The sequence below is a fragment of the Cynocephalus volans genome, chromosome 7 (assembly GCF_027409185.1).
Source record: "Cynocephalus volans isolate mCynVol1 chromosome 7, mCynVol1.pri, whole genome shotgun sequence".
NCBI classification, from domain to species: Eukaryota; Metazoa; Chordata; class Mammalia; order Dermoptera; family Cynocephalidae; genus Cynocephalus; species Cynocephalus volans.
The window spans coordinates 142,437,396-142,460,478 of NC_084466.1; the positions used below are offsets into that span (position 1 = coordinate 142,437,396).

Sequence of the window (23,083 nt, forward strand, 5' to 3'; positions counted from 1 at the left end):
TTCCTCATGAAAACCTTTATTGACTCTCCAGACTAAGCATAAGAACCTTTCTTATGCTTCTCCCCAGGGGACTTATCACAATCATAATTAAATACTTAATTGTAGAATTAGTCATTTAACATCTACTGTTTCCTCTTAATGTCATTCTTGACTTCTCTTCCTCTGAGTTTCTAGCACCTAGCAGTGCCTTGCACAAAACGGATGCTCAGTATCTATTTGTTGAATAACTAAATACAAGACATGATCAACTACTTAGTAAAGGACTTTGTGAATGGCTATTAAAACTGTCAACAGGTCTGGACAAGGATAGCTCTAAGGACAGAAATATTCAAGGAGGGATGTGTGAACCATAGAGTTTTGGGGGCTCAGGACTTTATGGGTCTTGGGGCATGCATGTACCCAAGCTCGAAGAGATGTAGTCACAGATTTTCCAGCTCTCCCCCTCCCCAACTCCCTGGGTCAGAGTAGAGGGAACAACATAACTATAATGGAGAATCGGGTCCCAGACCTTCAGTGGTGACCAGCAACACAGCTGGAGGGTGGTCCACTGGACGAGAATGGACTAGAATGGACTACAATGTCACAATTGAGAACAAGGCAAAGCAGAGACTGGGAGGTCAACACACATATGCCCAATACACTTGAGAAAAGGAATTTGAAAATACTTGAAAAGGAAAGCTAGACAAGGTTGAAGGAGGGAGAGGGGGATAGTGAGAGATTGGACAAGGAGCATAAAGAATAAGTATGATTTGTAACAATATATATGCTAGTAATATTGATCCGATCAACATATGTCAATGTCGAACCCCCAAAATATGTATAATCCTGATTCAATAAAAATGTTTTAAAAAAGAAAAGAAAGTTAGACATGGCCAGAGACAGATGTATTTTTATCTTTTCTCCCTTGGAATCAGTCTTTGTCAAAAAAATAAATAAATAAAAAGAATTTTCATGAAGAGGAAAAGAAGAACCACTTTGCATTTAGATTATTCTTTTTCTAATAAGTTCAAAGTAAGCCAGAACTTCACTCATTATGTCTAATTGGCAGGAAGATCAATCTAAGTTCAACTAAGGCTCATTTGTAGAATACTTCTAAAAAATTTTAGTTTTATTACTTTCAAGGACATATAAAAGCTCAAGATTTTCTTTGGGGAAATTTATTCTCTTAGGTGTTCTAAACATACTCTGGGTAACAGTCTTTAGCTTTTAACTTACAGATTTTCCAAAAGAAAAGATTTCCAAAGTAAAGAATTTTTCTCAACCCAGTTTCCATTTATTGAAGTTACCTGATATATAGCAAAACGTAGGTAACATAACACAGTTGACTATGGTTTTAACCAAACCTTTTCTAACTGGCAATCATCATCATATTACTCCATAAAATATATAAAGTTCATTACAAAAATGATCTCCAACATGAAGGTAAGGTATTAGAGAATAGGCTTTCCATAATCCAGGATCACAAGGTGCAATTTCCTCTTGTTATGTACTACTGGTTTGATGGTTCATGGAGCCTGGTACTTCACTTGGGGTGAATTATATACCTCAGTCCATTCTGGTTATGCATCCCACTCTGCTTACAAAGTGGCAAAATATTTTCTCCCTTTATCAATTATGTTATAGTTACTTTTTCCAGAAGCTCTCAGTTCTGGTCTGGTGTTCCTGTATCACTTTCATAAATCACTGGACACATATGTAAATTAAGCACACATCCTTGAATTGTAGAATTCCTAGTAACCACTACAGGTAGTGAATGGGATTAATAAATCTTAATGTAAATAATGATGGTTTTTCTTAAGGTTATTTATAAGTAATGGTCTTAGAGGAGAGTCCATCTATATTTATAGATCACCTGCTCATTAATTGTTGGGTAAATATATGAAGGTACTTCAGAAATTTCATGGGAAAATAGAATTAAAAGATAATACTGATATTTCCATGAATTTTTTTTACAACACCTCATAACCTAGGTAAAGAGCAAATTGTATCTAAAGCCCCATAAATTGATCAAATCTTGGAATGAATAAAATTTTAACTTCCCAAAGGTAAGGTTTAGTTGACTTTAAACTCTGCAGTTTTGGCATGTCTTATGTACACAGCATGAATATTTTCTGATAGTGATAATAGTCATAAAAATAAAATTACCTGTTTGGTTAGTAACCCCATTTTATGAGCCATAGTGACTCTTTGCCAAATTCTAATTAAGAAGAGCAGTCAACTGTCTCTCCTCTGCATGTGACCTGGTAAACTGTTCTTATTCGCGAAACCACAGGTGGCACATATAGGAATCCAGTTATTAATTAGGCATGTGCTTCAAGATTACAACATAGCAGCCACTTAGATACACGCAAAATGATAATTATTCTGAACCATTAATTATAACTCGACAAACTACATTAACCACAGTTGTTAAGGGTCTTGGAATGTTGAATGTAAACTCAGCTTATGGTTTTATCTCTCTGTACCTCATTTTCCTCATCTGTAAAACAAGGCTAATAATAGTAGTTCCTTCACAGGGTTGTGAGGATTAAGAGTTAAAATATGAAAGGCACTGAGACAGTGCTTGATACATAGTGGGTACTGTATAGTGTTTGCAGTTATCATAAGAGTTCCTAGGAAAATGTCTAGTCCTCTAAAAGAAAGTTTTCATTTGATCCAGGCATCAGTCCTACCTGCTTTCACAGATCATAATTGATAAATGGGGTATTTTAGAATCACAGGCTTTCCCAGCTTCAACCTCAGCATGTTATCCTTTTCCAGTTATAAATTTGCATAGAGTTTTCTTTTGACAACCATACTACTGATTGAGTTGGTAGGTCTTTTTTTTTTTAATTGAAACATAATTGATTGTACGTATCTGTGGGATACACAGTTGAATACCAATACCTGTGTGCAATATGCGATGTTCAAATCAGGATAATTAGTATATTCAATATTATACAATATAATTGTATTTTGTGAGTCAGTAAGTCTTTAAAGCAGTAGTCCCTAACTTTTTGACATCAGGAAACACTTTGGGAATCTAATGAAACTCCAGACTCTTTGCTAGGAAAAGTTATACATGCAAAAGTTTGCATTCAATTTCAGCAGGCTCATAACCCCTCTCCAAAGTCATTCGTGGACTTCAGATTAAGAATCAATGTTTGCAGTACAGCCATTATGAAACAATGGGAAGGTTCCTCAGAAAATTCATGATTCAGCAATCCCACTTCAGCTGTATATCCAAAGGAAATAAAATCAGTATGTCAAAGAGATAGCAGCACCCCCCTGTTTGTTGTAGTATTATTCACAGTAGCCAAGATATAGAATCCACCTATGTATCTATCCATCAATGGATGAATGACTTAAGAAAATGTCGTGTATACACACACACACACACACACACACACACACACACACACACACAATGGAATACTATTCAGCCTTAAAAAAGAAGAAAATTATATTATTTGTGACAACATGGATGAATCTGGAGGACATTATGCTAAGTGAAATGAGCCCGGCACAGAAAGACATATACTGCATAATCCTACTTGTATGTGAACTCTAAAAACGTTGAACTCATAGAAATAGAGAGCAGAATGATGGTTACCAAGAGCTGGGGGAGAGGGCGGGCAGTGAGGAGAAGTTGATCAAAGGATACAAAGTTTCAGTTAGCCAGGGGGAGAAAGTTCTAGAGATCTATTGTACAGTATAGTGACTATAGTTTAGAATAATGTATGGTACTCTAGGAAATTGCTAAGAGAGAGATTTTAAATGTTCTCACCATAGAAAAATGTTAAGTATGTGAGGTGATGAATATGTTAATTACCTTGGTTCAATTATTCCATAATGTATATACATATCGAAACATCCCATTGTATACCATAAATATATACAATTTTTGCTAGTTAAAAAAAAAGAATTAGTTTGTGAAAGCATGGCTTGGAAGATAGCCACATTTGGATCTTGTTCTTTTAACAATGCCTAAAGCAAGGCAAGACAGAAACACATACCTGCACATTGTAAGGGAAGTTTTAATTACTGATAGTGAGCTAAGTACTTCCAATAAAGGGTTTTGATGATGATAAAGATAACAAAGAGAAAGATGAACAGGAGAACAAGAAGAGGGGAAGAGGAGTCATCCAAGAGGATAAAGGAGGGAAACCAAAGGTATACTTTTACCTCTAAATGAGCTGAGTGTGCAGCAGTGCTTTGCAACCGTGAAATACCGTATGGCCATTGTTGACAACTCTGGAGGCAGTCTGAGTAACTGATCATATCTAAGGCCTTCTTTTAAACTTCAAGCAGGCGAAATACTACCACTGGGGCTCTTCACGCCTGTTCCATGAGTCAGACATAAAAGAAATGCTAATTATGGGAACTGAGCTGTGAATTCTGAATGACCCTAGGGACAAAATTCTTATCAAGTGGTCTTATGTTGCTGGAAATTTATTTGAGAGTTTTAAGATTACATTAACTGACTTTCACCTTAAGTGCTCTACCTGGAGAAGCATTAAAAGCTCCTGATACGAAATGATTTCCTAGAGGCAATGGCATTGGCCAGAAGATCTGTGGGGTGAGTCGGAGGCACTAAGAGGAGAAAAGCCCAGGGGAGGTGGCAGTGTCCAGCCAGGGCAGTGTGATGGGCTTGCCATAGTCAAGAGCTGACACGTTGACCAGGACTCACTAGGGCCCTACTCATTTCTGTTTCTAACAGTGACCAATGCCGGAGACCAAAGAAAATGAATAATAATACTTAGAGAAATAATCACAGAGTGAGGCCAAGGACCCAGGTGCATTTCTGTCCCATTGTGGTCTCAGACTGCAACCCTGCCTCTGAGCCAAACATCTTCCCAGGGCCTGCAAGCTCCCACATGCTTTTGCCCCTGCCTACCTCTCCTCCCTTGTCCGCCTCCATTCTTCCCTCCCTCACTCTGTCCCAGTCCCAAGGTCATCTCTCTGTTCCTGGAGCATCGGAAGCTCATCCTGGCTCAAGACTCTGTGTTCACGGTCCCTTCTGCCAGGAACATTCCTTCTCTAGATATTTGCATGGCTGATTCATTTTTATTTTAGCTCTTAGCTCAGTTAACAACTTTCTGTCCCCTGCCTTGTCACTTCCTTCTATATCATCCTATTTTATTTTATTTATGGCACTTACCACTATCTGAAAATAACCTGTTTTTTTATTTTCTTGATCATTGTCTGTCTTCCCCATTAGAATGTGAGCTCCATAAGAGCAGGAACTTTCTATGTCCCCCCAGGCCTAGCACAGAGAAAGCACTAGATATACATTTCTTGGATAAAGGAATGAATAATCATCATCATAGCTACCATGTATTGATTATTTACTCTGTGCCAGGAACAGGGTGTAGGTTTTTACAAATACTGTCTCACTGAATTCTTACAACAACCCTCCAAGGTAGGTCTTTATCTATTATCCCCATGTTACAGATTAGGTTTCACAGAGAGGTTGTGCAACTTTTCCAGTGTCACAGCTAGCAAGACACCAAGACCTGATTTGAACTCAAGTATGTTTGATTCTAACACTCATACTCTAATTCAGGAGTCAGCACCACTTTTTCTGTAAAGGGCCATATAGTAAATATTTTAGGCTTTGCAGGCTGTAGGGTCTCTGTCACAACTACTCAATCTTGTTGTAGTCTGAAAGCATCCATGGACAATACACAAGCAAGTCAATGTGACTGCATGCCATTAAAACTTTATTTACTAAACAGATGGTGAGCAGGAGCTGGCCCAGGGACCATAGTTTGCCAATCCCTCCTTTAAGTCATCATTCTATATATTCTATGCTAAGAAGGGGCTGAAAAAGGGAGGAGGAGTAAAAGAAAAGCATTAAAATATGTGCTGTGTACATGGTGAACCCTCTTTGAATAAGTATGACAACAGGTAGATAAACTGATACATTTTTTTTAAAAGGCAAAGCAGGGGATAGGGTTCTGATAGGAATTATGACTCTACTGATTCAACCTCCTGACTGAACTATAACCGTCGCTTAAGTCTAGAGTTTAATTCAAATAATTTACTCCATTTTAACCAATGCTCTGTTCATATTGTAATTATGCATGATTTCGTATGCCAACACCCTAACACACCTACATAAACTTCTATCTTAAGCAGGCCCAAAATAGTCAATATTGAAGCAAAACCTGTGCATAGTCACTCTGTTAAAACTCATCCTCTTTCAACCCATTGATCCAGAGCACTTCAGTCCTTCCTTTTCAAGTAAAATTATAAGTTATCGGCCAGAAGTAAAAAACACATGAATCACAGGTGCTAGCCACCCCAGTGACATTTCTTATAATTTCATTGGGAAGGTGAATATCACATTTCTTGTGCTCAGTTGTTTAGTAATTTAGATTGGCTCTTGAGACTGACAATGAGCATTCAAGCAAAAGATCAACTCACTAGTCCCTTGGGTCTGGGCTAGAAGGCAAGAGCTGAACTTTGAGAAGGTGAGAGACCCCGGGACAAAGGAGTTGGTTTCTGTAGTGCTTGGTTGTGCACAAGTAACAGGCTAATGTGGGCTGGAGCCTTGGAGGAGCGGGCCTCTCTCAGCACACTGCTTTGTTTTCACAGATCTCATTCCCTCAGTGGTGAGGGAGAGAAAAGAGGATCACGTTTAATTATTGAATCTAATATGATCTAGTTGCTTTCCTATACACTGAGCAACTAGATCATATTAGACACTTAATAATCCTGACAACCATGTGTAAAACTGATTCTTTACAGATGAGGAAACTGAAGTTACATGGCTAGTGAGAGTAAAAATCTAAACAGGGATTCTCTCTTTTTTCTACTCTATTTCCATGCCTTTGCAGATACCACCCTAGCACTAACACAGATGTTCATGAAGTAGATGGTACTTTCTCAATAGAATATCTGTAAACAGATACTTAAGCTGCAAAGTCTAATACAGTGCCTCGCACACAGTAGAAGCTCAATAAACTGGGATGTATGAACAACCCTCAGTGTGGTTTCTCAGAGAGAGGTGAGTATCATCTGATCCAATAGTTCTAGATGCGGGTTGATTTCCCCCCCCACCCCCACCCCTAAAGAGGATATTTGAAAATGTCTGGAGATATTTTTGGTTGTCACAAATAAGGGGAGGGGTACTACTAGCATCTTGTGGGTAGAGACCAGGATACTGTTAAACAGCCTACAATGCACAGGACAGCCCCCACAATAAAGAATTATCTGACCATAATGTCCACAGTGCCAAGGTTTAGAGATTCAGATTTAATATAACGCATTCTACAGACAAGGAAACCAAAACCCAGAGAGGTAAAGAGATTTACCCAAGGCCACACAGCAAGATGAGAAACATCCCCTGAAGCCTTCTCCAATGTTCTTGCCATGACCTCAGCTGCTGACCAGTCAGAGGTCTCCCTGCTACAGGAGGCATGCAGTTAGTGAGAAAGATCGTGTTGGTGTAAGAGCCCAAGTAAACCAAGTGCGATTACATAAGTTCAAGTGGACCATGCCTGCTGCTCTTCAGTCTGCACCAGCCCCTGAGTAAGCAGCCAGGGCAGGCTCCAGAGGACTAGGAGACCAAGACTCGGAACAGAGTGCTCACCTGGAGGCCTTTGCTGCCACCAGCTTCATGCGCCCCACCCCCCTCCCTTTTCATAAGGTTGCAAACCAAATAGAATTATCAAGTCAGAGAAAGTTTTCTTTTAATAACTAAATAAGCAAGTTTAAAGTGTTAATAACTAAGTGATCATCTGAGTCAAGGTAGAAACTGATTCTCTCTAAAATGTATTAGTTATTTGCATTGTCATTGTCACCAACAAATTTTTTTTTCTTTTTTTCTTTTTTTTTTTTTTGTCTCCTAAGTGCCAAGAGAAGTGTTGGGTTTGAAGGAGAGATGGGCAGAGGGATAAAAGGATGTCCACCAATATCACGCATAAGGAGTGCATGATTTGTGACCTTGAGAAGCACTCAGTCCAGGCAGGAGAGTCTTTTGCAGTTGTCATCACATGGCAAAGCCAAACTGCAAACAAAACTGTTTTAGCATGACTTGCTTATTTTAAACAACTTTTAACACAGAGACATTCAACTACTGTCTAAGAACACGATCCTTACGTCTTGTATAATTGGGATTTGGCTTGCCTGATGGACAGTTTCTCCTATCCATGAAGCTTTGTCGGGGGGATTTCAATGCTCTGGACCATTTCTAAAATGTTAGGACAACCAGAAGAAACATGGGACTTTATTTAACCAGAGTAGATCCTATGACCCCAAGATCCCCTAACCTGAGCAGCTGGATGGAGGACAGCTAAAATGTGGTGACCTCAAGAGAGAGTCCTGGCATCTTTTACAGCAGTCTCTGAGCAAGCTGTGTCTAAAGGCAGCTGGCGACCTGGGTTAACACAACCCGAAGATCAACTTTTATCTTGAAATATCAATGAAAAATTAAACACCCTGATAACTCTGAGTACTAATGGCTTTTTTTTTTCCATTGTAACTGCTTTCTGAGACGGATAATTCCCCTTTAGATTTTCATGAGTTTGGCCCAGAAAGCGGATACGCAAGGCATTAAACATACAGGAGCCTGATACGCCAAGAAAACAGTAGTTTCTATTTAAGGATTTGGCTGCCGCAGCCTGCTAAGTGTCCTGGAGAAGTGAGTGGAATTTGAGTATATCAACACTGCCCCTCTGCTACAAACTGGGAAATTAGAAACTGAGAAAGATACGCCAAGGGCTCCTGCTCGGGTTTGGACATGAGTGTTAGCCTCAATGACAAGAAGCTTGTTGGACAATGTTCCCAGACTCTGAGCTAACACAGCACAGTAAGCAAAGGGATGCTAACTTTTTTATTCTGCCAAGCCATAATATTAAAATTAAACTAACATAAATTGCCAATCCACAAGTACCATCACTTGATAAAAGAAAGAATGCTTTAACATTCCAACAAGCAGAAAAGATAGACTCCCAGAACAGAGGGAAGTTCCTCAGGTTGAATACATAGAGCTGAACTAAAGACTTGCAGTTTTGTCTTTAGTTCTTATGTCACCCTTGACTGGAAAAACCTTTACAGACCAGCACCCATCTGCAGTTGGGAATGTGGGTACCATGTTAAGGAACCACTGGAGTTGGCTGGAGCAGAATGAGCTTTAGTCTGAGACCCAGCTTGAATGAGATATTCCAGGGCAAGGGAAGGGAGAAGAGCGGGCATAGAATGGGAGAGACAGGAGCTGTCCTGTGAATACGTGGCCCTGCTCTACAGGTGCACTTTCCACTCTGTAATACTACACTAAATTGCCTACTTAATTACCCGTCTCTTCCACTGGGCTGTGAGTTCCTTGAGAGCAGTGACTGTGTCTTGCTGTGCAGAGTCAGGGAGCTAATTAGATGTGGGGTAAGGGGGGTGGTGTGGCAAGCACCAGGGACACAAGTGCTGCTTCACAGACCCATGCCAGCTGCGGAGTGGAGGGCACATTTGCTGTTATCCAATAGTGCATGTTGTTCTGCCTGGTGGAGTGGGGAGAGACCCACCCCCATGCTATCCAGCAGGTTCACGCTGACACCATCTCATGAGATAGTTAAAATGTACCCCAAGGGGAACTTCCTGGGGGTCAGGACTGCTGGTGCCCCAAGAGGTGCCTGAGGACTGCTCAGCAAAAGCCCAGCTCCTCTCCCATGGTCCCTGCTGAGGTCTGGGTGGGAGCTGGGCTGGGGGTGGGGAAAAACCAGTCTTTTGCCTACTTCTGCTGCTTGGTCCCCTGGTTTTCCCATTGCCAAGTCCTAGAAAAACTCTTAGTCCCAAGGTTTCCCATTTTCCTCAGGCTCTTGTTCCTCATAGTCACTTTTTGGAACTGACTCCAGAAAAATTCGGCATCATTACCAGCAGCACTCGGGATTAAATTCCACAGCAGCAACCACCCCTTCTCTGCAGAGAAAGTCCACAGGGAAATTGATGTCACTTTTTTTCAAGACTCATTTTGGGTGTTTTGTTTTGGTTTTGCCAACCTGATTTCTGGAGGGATATTGAAGCCCAACACATACTTCCACTTCCTGCCAGCCCCACAGGGCACTGGGTGGGAGCTGGAAGCAAAACTCACTAAGGAGCGCACTGAGGCCAAGGAGTGGGGTGGGGAAGGGCTCCTGCCCGCTGCTGCTGGAGAGCCCAGGAGTGACGACGGATGGATGTTTTCATCAGCACCAGCTCAGCATCACCCCCAGGAGCTCCCTGATCCCTATGAAATGTGGCTAGCAGCTGGAGAATGCTCCTGCCACGGACGATTAGCAAGGCTGTGGGTTCTGAAGGGTGAGGGGAGCCCTCCATCGCAGATCCTGTCACTTTCCTCTCATGACCCGTTGGGGGGAATTCACCTTGGGGCATAACTTGCTATTCAAAGCCTCTTTGGAAATGCTCTGGGACTAGTGTTTTGTTGTGTTGCACCTCTGTTCCTTTGTCAACATCCACTCCTCTATAACTCTCCCACCAAACTGGGAGTATTCAAATCCTGAATTCATGCAGAGAAGAGTCTCTGGCTTTGAAGTCTCAGTCCTGCTGCCTGTCTTTCCACGAGTTTCTGGCTTTGAAGTCTCAGTCCTGCTGCCTGTCTTTCCACCGTGTCTTGCCCCCTTCAGGCCTCACTGGCTGAAACACCGATGCCCCTGGGAGGTCCTCGTGGGCCCTGTGGCCAGTACAGTAGTCAGGGATTGACTGACACACCACTGAGGGTAAGAGTGAGGGTCCAGGTAGGGAAGAAGAGATGGGGGGAGAATTGATCTGCTTCCAGAGGCCGAGGGGACAGGGAATAGGGAACCCCACAGGAAAGGTGGGAGAGAGTTAAAGATGCGGCATCACCATTCTTTCAGGAGCCTGAAGCTAGTCACTTCCTTTCAGCACTCTGCAGGCTTAGCCTTCCCATCACCTCCCAGGGTTTCTGGCTTTGTCTGGAAAAAATGTTAACCACCTCTTTACAAGCGCTGTCACTAATGCCCTGGCCAGAAGACTATGTGCAGCACAGAGGAACATGGTGCTCCTGGGGGCAGGCTGAGTGGGCAGCCTCCACTGAGCGCATTCATGGGCAGCCAAGGAAGAGACCACAGGCCCACCCCCCAAATCCTCAGCTCCCTGCTCCCTCCCAGCCCTGCTGTTCTCAGAATTTCACCATCAGTGAACACCGCCCCAGGTGGGTTAATCACCCAGACTGGACATGTAGGTGTTTGGGGAGGGAGGAACCAGAAAACTGTGTCCACGGGAAGGACACAGTTCCTGGGAAAGGGCTTAGAGGTTTTCTGCTGATAGGAATGACTCCAGGAGAGTGAGGATGCTGGGCTCCAGCTGGAGGAATTAGAAGGTGCTGAGAGAAAGGAGATTCTAGCAGACAGAATAGGCAATTCATCTTCCTGCCTTCCTGGAGGCCCTCATTTCATCTGGCTCTGTCCCACACTGTGCATTGCCCTGGATCCAGAGAATCAGAAATCATTAGAGATGGACAACTCAGTCTCGGGAATCATTCAGTCCTACTCCCTTATCTTATTCTCTCAGACTCTGAGCCCCAGACAGACGCAGGTGCTTGGCCAGGGTGGCATGTACTGAGCACTGGGTGCATTCTCGTTGAGGCAGGATGTTAGGTGCTCAAATGCTGTTGGTTCATCCAAGAGTCTTTTCTTGACTAGCTTCCATGCCCATCGAAATTAGGTCCTTTGGTCTTTTTCTCATCATAGATGGGAATGACCCACTATTTTGTGTGATTTTTTAAATCCCTGTCACCCACATTCACCTGGAACTTCCATGAGGGCAGGCAGCTTCCTTCATTATATCTCTAGTGCCTCATACATGACCTACATTTATTGACCACAGAATCTCTGTTCCCAAAGTAACCCCATGAGAGAAGCATTACACCCATTTTACAGATGAAGAAACTAGGGCTTAGACAATTTGAACAAAAGGGAAAAGCAAGATTCAGCTCTGGATCTGAATGACCCTTTTCCCCATGCTGGACTATTTTTCTAACAAAAGATTTAATAGACTTACAAGACTGCCTGAAGCTGGGGGCTTGGCTTATGCTTTTTCAAATGAGACATTCTAGGACCAGATGCCCCAAGACCATTCTCTGTAAGAGAAGAGGAAGCATCATCTTAGGGCTGAGGGAAGCTCAGAACCAGGGGCACCTGGTCTTGCTGAGCCAGGCACAAGCGGTCAGAACAGGTGACAGGTCAGGGGTCCAGGCAAGGAAGACGAGGCTGAGGACCACACAGGAGAGAATCCCTATTCAGCACCTGGGGAGGCAGACAGACAGGAATATCTGTCTGACAGGACTATTAGAGAGGGCCAGCCTCCAGGGTGCAGCCAGCCCAAAGCTAGGGGCTTGGGGAAAGCCCCTGCTCTATGGAAAGGGATAGAACAGTCTGACAATGAGTCTCGGCTCTGCACTCACCAGCTTGGGCAAGTTATTATGCTCTCTGAGCCTCAGTTTTTTCATCCAAAACATAGGATGATGCTAACCCCTCTGCCTCTCAAGCAGGACACATGAGATAAGCCCAGGCCAAGCATTTGGCACAGTGCCTGAGGTACAGTGAGCATCTGGACAATGCTGGTTTCCTTAGGTTCTTCCTTCAAGGGCCCCTCTTCCCAATTTGGGGCCCCCCTCAGTCTTTAGGCTAAGTGGTTAAACCTGGCTATCAAGGCAGGTAAGAGGCTGATGGAGAAAGCAGATCCTGAGAGAGGATGGAGCTCTCGGACCTGGAAGCATCCAACTTCAGGGTCTGTGCCCTCTTACAACCAGACCTCAAAGCCTAGCACACAGCCTGGCACGAAGCTGGCACTCAGTGGGTTCAGCTAAGTGAACAGGTCCAACCAAGCGTGTGAGAGAGGTGCTGTGTTCTTACCGCTGGCCTGATCTCGGTCATTCACGTCCCACTGACTGTGACATAGGAGTAAAAGCATGGGCTCTGGAGCCCGCCATTTGCTGTGTTACCTTGTACCTTTTCCTTAACTTACAAGTTTGCTCATCTGTTTAATTGGTTGCTGCACCAGCGTTTTGTGGGGATTGACTGAATAAGTGTAAAGCACTTAGAAGAGTGCTGGGCAGGTAGGAGGCTCTCCATCAGTGTTAGCCATTACTACCACTAAGAGTCTACTGCCAGGCTTTGGGGGCCTGGCTGTGAGCAAGACAGACATGGTTCCTGCCTTTACAGAGCTGTCAGTCCAGTGCAGACAATGGATCAGGAAATAGCGATCATAAGACAGTGTGGTGAGTGGTCCAATAAGGGGAAGTTCAGGGTGCCCTAACCTCATAGCAGAGGAAGTGGATTTACTCAGAGTTACCTGACTAATCTCTCAACATGGCCAGACCTGGGAGCAGGGTAGGGCAGAGAGTGCTTCAAGCAGGAAGGATAAATTGCAATAAGATTTGAACATGGCAGGTGCAAAGAACTGAAAGAGCGCCCGTTTGGTGAGACTGAGATGGTGAAGAGGGGGGAGGACAGAGAGGCAAGCAGGACCCAGACCATCCAGACAACGGCAAGGGGAGGAAATGATCCCAAAAGAGCAGAGAAGAATCAGGTCCAGGAGGGATAATCCCCTGCCCTGGGCTTGTCCTTCAGCCCTTGGCATTGCCCTTAAAACTGTGGGGGGAGCAGGATTGCGTATGACAAACTTCTCACACCTGTTAAAGGGTGAGCATCCCGAATTCTAAAATCTGAGATCCCAAAATGCTCCAAATCCAAAACTTTTTGAGCACTGACATGATGCTCAAAGGAAATACTCACTGGAGTATTCTGGATTTGAGATTTTCAGATTTGGGATGCTCAACCAGTATGTATAATGCAAATATTCCAAAGGCTGAAAAAGTCAGAAATCTGAAACTCTTCTGGTCTCACACATTTCAGATGTGCAGAGTCAACCTGTACTCTGAATAGTCTCAGGAAATCCAATGGGACCCCAGCAGAGAAAGCCCCCTAGGGAACCTCAGAGTAGTCAGCAGGAAAAATATCCTCCATCCTGTGGAGAAACTTTATGTGACAAAACCAGGGTATCATCCCTCCACAGCTAACGAAGTAGGGACAACCCAGATATAAATGCTCAAGAATTAAGACAATATGGATAGAAAAACTTGTCAATAAAGACAGCCCCAAGACCAGAGAAAGGAAATGCAGCTGGCATGGTGGTTTCTCAACCTACAATGCATAGAGGGGAAAAGCAGTTTTAAGCAGACTGATGTACCATAAAAGCATTCTTTTCCATTCAACACTAGAATAAAGTTATTGTTTTCCTTGGTTTTGCATTCTATCCTCCCCTTGTCGGCCACCTCCAGCCAAACCTAACCAGTAGAGAAGACGAGGTCCGTCCTTTCATCTTTGGGGCAGGGGATTAAATCCATGCTGGCTCCACATGGAACCCAGCTTCCATCTGTAGTGAGGAAGTCCTTGCACATAAAGCTCTGTCTGCCCAGCTCAAGCTTGAAAAACACTGAGCTGAGAATATGGTGAGAATGAAAACGGACATGGCACATCACACACAGATCTCGGACCAAGTGGGAAATAAACTGCCATAAATGGGGTGCCATAAATGCCCCACTCTTCTTTCTCTGTAGCCAACATCACGAGGATTGGGACAAGAATTTGTACCACTCAGCAGAGCTTTTAAAGGATATGTCCCATTTTCAAATCAGATTTGATGACATTTCATGCTAAAGCAATTGGATTTCTCATAAAGTGGCCAAAGCTCTTTCAGGACGTTGAGGTTCTGAGCCAGGGCGAAGGATTACGTGCAGGCTGGAAAAGTAGCTGGACCCTGGGAAGGATTTCGTGGGGATCAAGTGCAAGCAGACGTGAATGTTATAACACAGGCTCGCTTGCACCTCTTTCCAACTGCAAACAACTCATGTCCCAGGGCCTCAGCTTGCCTTTCCGTAGAATTCCGAGATTCTGGTTATTTTCTTTGACTTCCTCTCTCCTATGGTGTCTGTCTCTCATGTGTCCCACTTTGCTTCCCCAGCCTTCCATTCTACCCCATGTCTAAAGTCATGACATCCTAAGAAATTAGAACCCCCACGAAAAAGTTTTTACATACCTGTATCCTTGACTCTGTGGTATTTGAAAAATTATTTCAGATCCGTTGGTTAGCAAAGGAGACCAAGACTAGAGAAGACAGTCCCAGCTGTGCAGGAATAAAAAGCAAGGTCTAGCTCCCCTGGGTGCCTATTTGCATGGCCAAAGGCTGAAGGACTCTGGGTACTCGGCAGTAACCTCAGAAAAAGTCCCCTGGCAGCAGCAAATTTTCCAGTGTGGTTTTGAAACACCCTAGGAGGAAGAAGGCTCTTTAATCAAATAATAACCAGGCAGAGATAAGGCCTGCTAGGCTGAGCTAGGCCAGCCAATCACATGCTTCCTTCCGACTGCAAGGACAAGCAGACCCAGGCTTCTGGAGTGAGTTTCAGGGCTTGTTATAATTTAATGATGGGGGTGGTGTCTTCTTGGCAGCGTTGCTTGGTGGGGTTTTCTAACCAGGGAGTGAAGCTCTGAGCTCAATGACCTCCTTCTCAGTGGAGGTGCTGGGGCCAGGGGCTGCGGCTAAGCCTCCTGAGTTACATGGAGCTCCAGGCTCCATCCTCGCTGCTTCTAAATAACCAGAGAGTTCTCACTGCTGAGGGAAGCGAGGCTTGAGTGAGGCTGAGCAGTGCTGGGGTCCCCAGGGGTAGGGGGCGGAGGGAGCGACCTTGACACCAGATGTGCAGCTCAATGACCGTGACCCTGAACGGGTCGTGGAAACCCTAGTGACTTGCTGTCACATGTTGGGGAAGCTTTATACCCATTTCCTATTTGTCTTTAATGGGTAGTGACTTTGGGCTTCTCTACTTCATCCTTTCCAGCCACCCTCCCCTTCCAAAGCTATCGTTGCTCTGTTAGGCTAGAAAGGTATGAATAATGGCCCTACATCTTGCTAGCACTGTGACTTTGAATTTGTCAATTAGTCCCTTCCTGGCCAAGTTGCTGCAAGGACTAAATGCATGAGAACTCCCCCAGCTCCTATCAGGCTCTTTCAGGACCTGAGAAGACATAAACAAACCCTTAAATGATAATGATATATTACAGTCCAGTATTCAAAGAAACTTAAGAGCAACCTTTTTGTTATGTAAATAACTATTCTTCAACAACTATTTGTTCTGCCTGTACTATGTAAAAGACATGTTGATTACTGGGGGCACAGAGGGGAACCAGACCTAACACAGTTCCCTGCCCTCATGAAACGCTGTTATAGCACAGGAGTAGGAGTTTATTAAAGAGGCTCTTGGTGCAATGGAACCAATGGCAGGGGCCCCTGGAAGGGACTTGTTATGAAGGGTATGGGCCTGTCCAAAGAGAGCAAGGAAAAAGCCAGCAGTGGTGGACAGGAAGTGGACCCAAGTCAGAGGGCCAAGTGCAGCCAAACATTCCCCAAGTGAACTCCCTGCAAGGCCCCTCCTGGGGAAAAAAAGAGAAAAAGCAAAGTTGTAGCTCCACTCCTCTTTTTAAAAAAAGGAGCCTCATTGAGATATAATTCACAAACCATACAATTTAACCATCTAAAGTATATAAGTCAGTGATTTCTAGTATATTCAGAGTTGTGCAGCCATCAGCAAAAATCGTTTTTAGAAAATTTCATAACCCCAGAGAGAAACCCCTTCCCATTAGCAGTCTCTCTTCCCCACCTAAAACCTCCACGAGCTCTGCGCAACTTTGTGTCTCCTATGAATTTGCCCATTCTAGACATTTCATAGAAACAGAATCATGCAACATGTAGCCTTTGTGACTGGCTGCTTTCCTTTGGCATGATGTGGTTTTTTTGGTTTTTTGGTTTTTTGGTTTTAATTTATTTTATTTGTTGAACCAAAATTGATTGTACATATTTTGGGAGTTCAACATTGAGATATGTTGATCAAATCAATATTACTAGCATATATATTGTTACAAATTGTACTTATTCTTTATGCTCCTTGTCCAGTCTCTCCCAATCCCCCCCCCTCCCTTCTCCCACCACTGATAACCCTAGATTTCTTCTCTCCTTCTGAAAGAATAATGGTTACTCTGTTAATTTGTTGCCTAGATGATCTGTCCAATGCTGAGAGATGTGATCAGGTCCCCCAGTATTATCATAGAGCAGATGCTTTTTCTGTCACTCTGAAACGGGCTTTGTGGAAAGAGACATCCTCTTCCTTTCTTTATCTCTGCTGGTGACTTTCCTTGTGTCATTGCACTCCAGTTGTTGGTGGACCATCTGTGTGGGTTGTGGTGTCTAGCTGGTTTTGCAGCAGCCATGGTTATTGTGATGGCTGTGGTGGGCCACCCACATGGAGGTGATGTTTTTGGCATGCTCCTTGGCACTGGTGGTATGCCTGGTTGTGATATGTGTCTGGTCCCCTTCTCCATGCCTCTGGTCCCCGGCTGGGCCCCGAGGAGCTGGCATGGTGTGCCTGGTTGTGGGAGAGGGATCCAGTCCCCTTCTCCATGCCTCAGGTCCCCAGGCAGTCCCCGAGGTGCTAGCACAGTGTGCCTGGTTGTGAGAGGGGGGTCTGGTCACTGGCATGATGTTTTAAAGATTCCCTTCATTTCTTCATATTGCTGAATTATATTCCATTGTATGAATATACCACAATTTGTTTATTCATTTACCCATTGATGGACATTTGCTTTACTTCCACCTTTCTGCTGTTATGAAGAATGCTGCCATGGACATTCATGTATAAGTTTCCATTCCATTTTATCCACAAATTCACAACCCCATAGCAGGGAAACAAAGCAGGTGAGAGAACTAGCCATAAAGGGCTTCTCAATAACTAGAAGTTATGATACAGCAAGAGCTGAATCGGACATTTGCACAAAATGTTATAGTGCATAAAACACAGTCATATACATTCTCTCTCGCATAATCCTTCCCTCAACCCTAGCAAGAAGAAGGTATTATTTCTATGGCCACTTCAAATATGAGGTCATGGAGAATCAGAAAGTTCGAGTAACTTGCCAAAAGCTGCCCAGCCAGGAACTGAAGTCAGAATAAAGTCCTATGTTCTTTCCTCTCCAGCTCTTCATTCACACACAAAACATGGTTTTATTCTTCTCCTACATATTTAGTCTTGACTTCCAGAATGCTTAGTTCAAGGAGAAAAAAAAAGAAGAAGGAAGAAATTTAAAAGGGTTTTATCATTATTGATGGAGAAAATGGCAATTAGGTCAACAAATAGTTGTTATGGTTAGCATTTTTTAAATGTTTATGTAAGGCTCAGTAAGGTTAGAAAGATCTTATCTAAAGGTTCAGAGCTAGTAAGCCAGCCATTGATGGTTCAAAGGCAGCTGGATATATGATTCCCAAACACAGGCTAGATCGGCTTGCTTTCTTGCTCACAGCTGGCTGACAGCCGTGCATCCCAGATGTCTCGGTTGCTCAGGTGGGAGAAAGGGTACTTTGGATGGGGGCACTGCAGGTCAGGGTAGGCCTAGATGCAGAAGACGCCATACATAGCAGGGGATGCAGAGGGGACTGGGACACATGAAAGCCTGAAGATGCAGGGCAAAATGGCTAGGGAGAGTAAAAAAGCAAAAGAGAAAACAGAGAGAACATCGGGAAGTTCCCACTGAAAGGCTGGCCACATTCCCAGTGTGACCCATAGCCAGGAAAGTTTAATCCAAGCCACTTGATAAACAATCTGAGCACATGTGCTGGGTGGAATGATGTGGAAAAGTCAGCCAGGGACAGCAAGTGTAGTGACTGAGAGCTGGAGAATCCTCCCAGATTCTTATCACCCATCCAGTCTCAACCAAAGTCCACAGCCCTGACAGAGAGCATTGCCGAAGAGGGACCTTCCTAGGAGTAGAAGGGAAAAGCTCTCCATAGGGAGAGAAAGGAGGCCAAGCAAGCCAGGTGAGCACAAGTGACAGGGCACAGCCACAGGTCACTTCTGAGGTGGAGATTCCAGTGCAAAGTGCTTCTTATCTGCAAGTAGGAGCGTGGGAGTACCAGAGGTCTGGAGCCAGCCAGGCGTCTTACGGCTCCTGGATCTTGATTTATCGTACCAAGATCATGCCCACTTCATTTGATTGCCCTTTTATTTGTTTGGGCCCATTATTCACAGAATTTGGCACACATCAGTCAAAGCACTGTCAGAAAAATTTGATTAGAAAAGCTCTTTGAGGGTAGGAAGTGGACCCAAGCTTTTTCCAGGTCCCTCAGTTTCCTGGGCTCTCTATAAGATCCAATTCTAGAAAATTAAAGGGTACCTTTAAATCTGCTCCCACGTCTGAGCACCAGAAGAACTGGACATTGGCATGTAGAATATGGCAAGCACATATCAGTAGGTCCAGCATGGTGTAAGAGCACAGTATCTATTTGTACCTACTGTGGGCCAGGACCTGGATTGATGCTTTCTTGATCACAGTTTCTCTTTACAAAAATCCTGTAGGCTAGAAATATTTATACCCACTTCAGAGAACGGAAGAGTAGAGCTCAGAGTGGCCAACTAACTTGCTCGAGTTCACACAATGACTATGTGGTAGAGCAGAGACTTGAACCCAAGTCCAGCTAACTCCAAATCCATGATTTTTCTATTATTTTATGCTGCCGCTCATAAGGAAGTTCTTAGATTCATTTTTTTTCTGTCTCTCATAAGCTTCCACTTATTCCCATTCTCCTTTCCATGATTTTTCTAGCACTACCAAAATCATCCGTGCATGTGTTAATATATAACACACACACATATCTACATGCAGACTCATACATACCTGTGAGAACACATTTCTCTGTGCACATATATTCATGTGTGTGTCTCTTCGCTTTTAGCCATGTGTGTTCTGTTGCCTTCAGAGAAGGGAATGAGGGGCTTTAGCTTTAATTTCCTTGAGGTCGTATAAAAGTCTGTTCTTAGAGAGTTGGCTTGTGGTGGTCTTCCTACTGCATGTCAGCACTTGAATAGAGAAACTGGCTCCTGTGACCAGGAAAATTACCGCACTGTAAGCATTTTTTGAATACCTTTTCCTGGGATGGGTCTTTCATCCAGAGAAGAATATTTGTACAATCTTCCATTGATGGGGGTATACAATGATAATACCCATCAATGTACATGTCATGACCAAAAAAAACCCTTTCTGATTTGGGTTTGATCTGCACAGCCTGAGGACAGATCTCACACACACACACACACACACACACACACACACACGTCAATTGAATGGGGAAACTGTTAAATATATCACAAATTCAAAAGTATCTCAGCACCAGCAGCTAATATAAATCAGAAAAATAGCTTAGATGTGATTAAGGGGAGTAGTGGGGTCTGGGGTCAAATGGAGGGTATACATCCCATCTAAGGGCATCTACCACCTCTAGCCAAATATTGCTATGAAAAAATGTAGGCCCAGTATGGTAAAATCTTATTAATTTCAAGGGAGTCTGGAAATATGTATTTAAATATGGATTTAAGTATGAAATCTCCAAAATGTTTTTAAATTTGGCAACTGTTCAAAGAAATTAAATACTTTTCAGGCCAAAAAGCTCACACAGATTTGCGAGATAAATTCAGCCTGTGGCTACCATTCTTTGCCCTCTAATGTGGAAAAAATATGTGCTTTCACACAAGTACTTACTAGATCTTGCCCAGTGACCAAAAGTTCTAAATAGACTGTGGGAGCCAGCTCTCTAAGTGGCTTGTGGGTTTGTCTCTCTTGCTCCCCTAGTCTAGAATCATTAAAGTGGGTCTAGAGTCATCAAAAGGATCCCTGCTTCCAAAGTCTCCAGGTATTTCATAAACACACAGATTTCCAGGCACCAACCTGTAAGCCCTAAGGACAGAACCCAGAAATCCACATTTTAACAGGATTCACAAGTAATTCTGATACACACTAAAATTTGAGAATCACTGGCTCTAGGTTCTGAAGAGCCTTGGGTGTTGAGATGGGGCATTTGAGTGTGTCCTAAAAGCTCTGGAAAGTCACTGAAAATGATATAATTCAATTTATGTTTTTAAAAGATGGCTTCAATTAATCTTTGTATATCCCAAAACCACGTGTCTCAACATGTGGTCTTGGCCCCACCTGAATCACTTTGCTATACTGTGGAAATGCAGAGTTCCAGGCCCTTCTGATTCACAACTTCTCATATGTGTTATGATCCTAATGGGAAACTATGGCTAGGTACTGAGCTAAGAACTTTACATAAAATGTAGCTAATAACCCTGCAGAATAGATTCCATTATGCATTTCATGGATAAGAAAATGAGGCACAGGAAGTTGAAATGTGTGATAGTAGCATTGTGGATATGTTTTAAAAGAAAAACAGCATCTTTATCCTTCAGAGACACATACCAAAATATCACCAGTGAAATTATACGGCATCTGGGGATTTGCTCAAAAATAATGCAAGAGGGGGAACGTGGGTAAGGCTAAAGATGAAACAAAATTTGCCATGAGTTGATAATTGTTGAAGCCTGGTGATGGGTATATTCAGGGCCCGTTGTATGATTTGTATGATTTGTTATTCTATATTTTTCCTATTTTTCTACATGTAATTTTTTTCCTATTTTTTCATAATGAATGGAAATAAAAGATTTCCTTCCTACTACTGCATCATGCATTACAGAGCTCAGCAAATATATGGTTGCTAAATGAATGGCTTCGTGCATTGTTGATGCTTCGCCTGAATAGCAGGATTCTAGTCATTAAGAGTCCCACACAAACCCACACATATTTCTATAGATTTGTTTTCTTTTAAATGATTCATCAGTGTCTCTAAGTCCTCCCAATATAGTAAAAGTATTTATGGTTAGGGGCCCACGTAATCACTGCACCTGGCATGGAGCCTAGTACCTGGTAGGTACTCAAAGAATGCCAAATGGGTGGAGACCAACCGTGGGTGAGGGAAAGGCTGAAATGACACAGAACATCCTACACACACACCTATCATAATGCCAAATGGGAACATCCCAAGCTTTCCTCCTGGGGGCCCTCTTTGAACCACCAGCACACAATATTCCCGACAATCTCAGACTGCTCCGTCACACATACCCCGTTCTATCACTGCCTTTGCCATTACTTAACGCATGTTTGCTTGTTCAGGTGTGCAGATCTGGTCTTCCCAGCCAGACCCTGAGCTCTTTGGGGATGGGAATGATGCTCCTCAGATCTCTGAAGCCTGTAGGCCTCGCACGGAGCTGGCCCAGGGTGCGTGAGTGAATAACACCTGCCATGGCAGCCCCGGAGGTGCACTGATCCGATTCCACTTCAAAAGAACCTGCTGCAGGAGCATAGTTGTGTGACAGCCTCTTGATGCTGCCCCTTTGGCTGCCCCATGGTGTTCCAGCCCAGGCCACACTCCCCCAGGCTGTTCCTGGTCAGTGGCTGGGCACAAAGGGTGCATGAGAGTCACTCCTCCTCTCCCAACAAGTCATTCTCCCATCAGCCTGGCAGGCACTTTCTAAGAGCTGCCCTGTGGTCTGAGACTCTTCCTACCCAGTCCCTCCTTTGCTCTCTCCCTTCACAGGGCTCAGACCTGCCCCATGGTCCAAGGAGGCGTGGTCCTACCTACTTCTGTTCCCTCCCCCTTTATCCTTCACAAGGATCCCCCAACCCCTGCAATAAATCTCTTGCACATCTTCTTCTCTTTTAGCATCTGCTTCTCAGAGGACCTAAACTGGTGAGCACTTGAAGTGCCTGAACTCCACCAATAACCAGGGATTCCCATGCTCACTCCCTTTCTTGCACATGAAAAAAATTCCATTGACCTCCCAGCCTACATTTAAAGACTTGGTATGAAATTATTACCCTGAAAAAATTTTTTAAAATTCTTCTGCACCAAGGGGGTTCTGGTCAAGATGGCAGAATAAACAGTTCCCAACGTCATTCTCTCCCACAAATCAACCAATTTACAACTATAAAAATGTAACATCAGCCAAGCCAGGCCTGCTGGAGCTCTGGGGAAGAGCTCATGAACCTACGGAGTTCATGAAAGGGGAGAAACTACGATGAGAGAAAGAAAAAGCTGCTCTGAGCATTTCGGGCCACAGTCGCTTTAAGGGGAGAAGAGGGCCTTGGCGGCCCCCAGGACAGCAAAACCACTAATAGGATTCCCATGGACCCACACAGGAGCGAGGAGCCAG

At 43.7% G+C, this 23,083-nt stretch overlaps 1 protein-coding gene across 2 annotated transcripts in view; it reads right to left on the minus strand.

Moving 5' to 3' along the window:
* The window catches only part of GPAM (glycerol-3-phosphate acyltransferase, mitochondrial), a 59,949-nt gene extending 44,721 nt beyond the window's left edge, over window positions 1–15,228 (minus strand). For both annotated transcript variants that reach the window (XM_063102592.1, XM_063102590.1), the window contains exon 1: window positions 15,034–15,228. The gene's annotated coding sequence lies outside the window, so the exon portion shown is untranslated. The remainder of the gene's footprint in view (window positions 1–15,033) is intronic.
* Window positions 15,229–23,083: the final 7,855 nt, after the last annotated feature.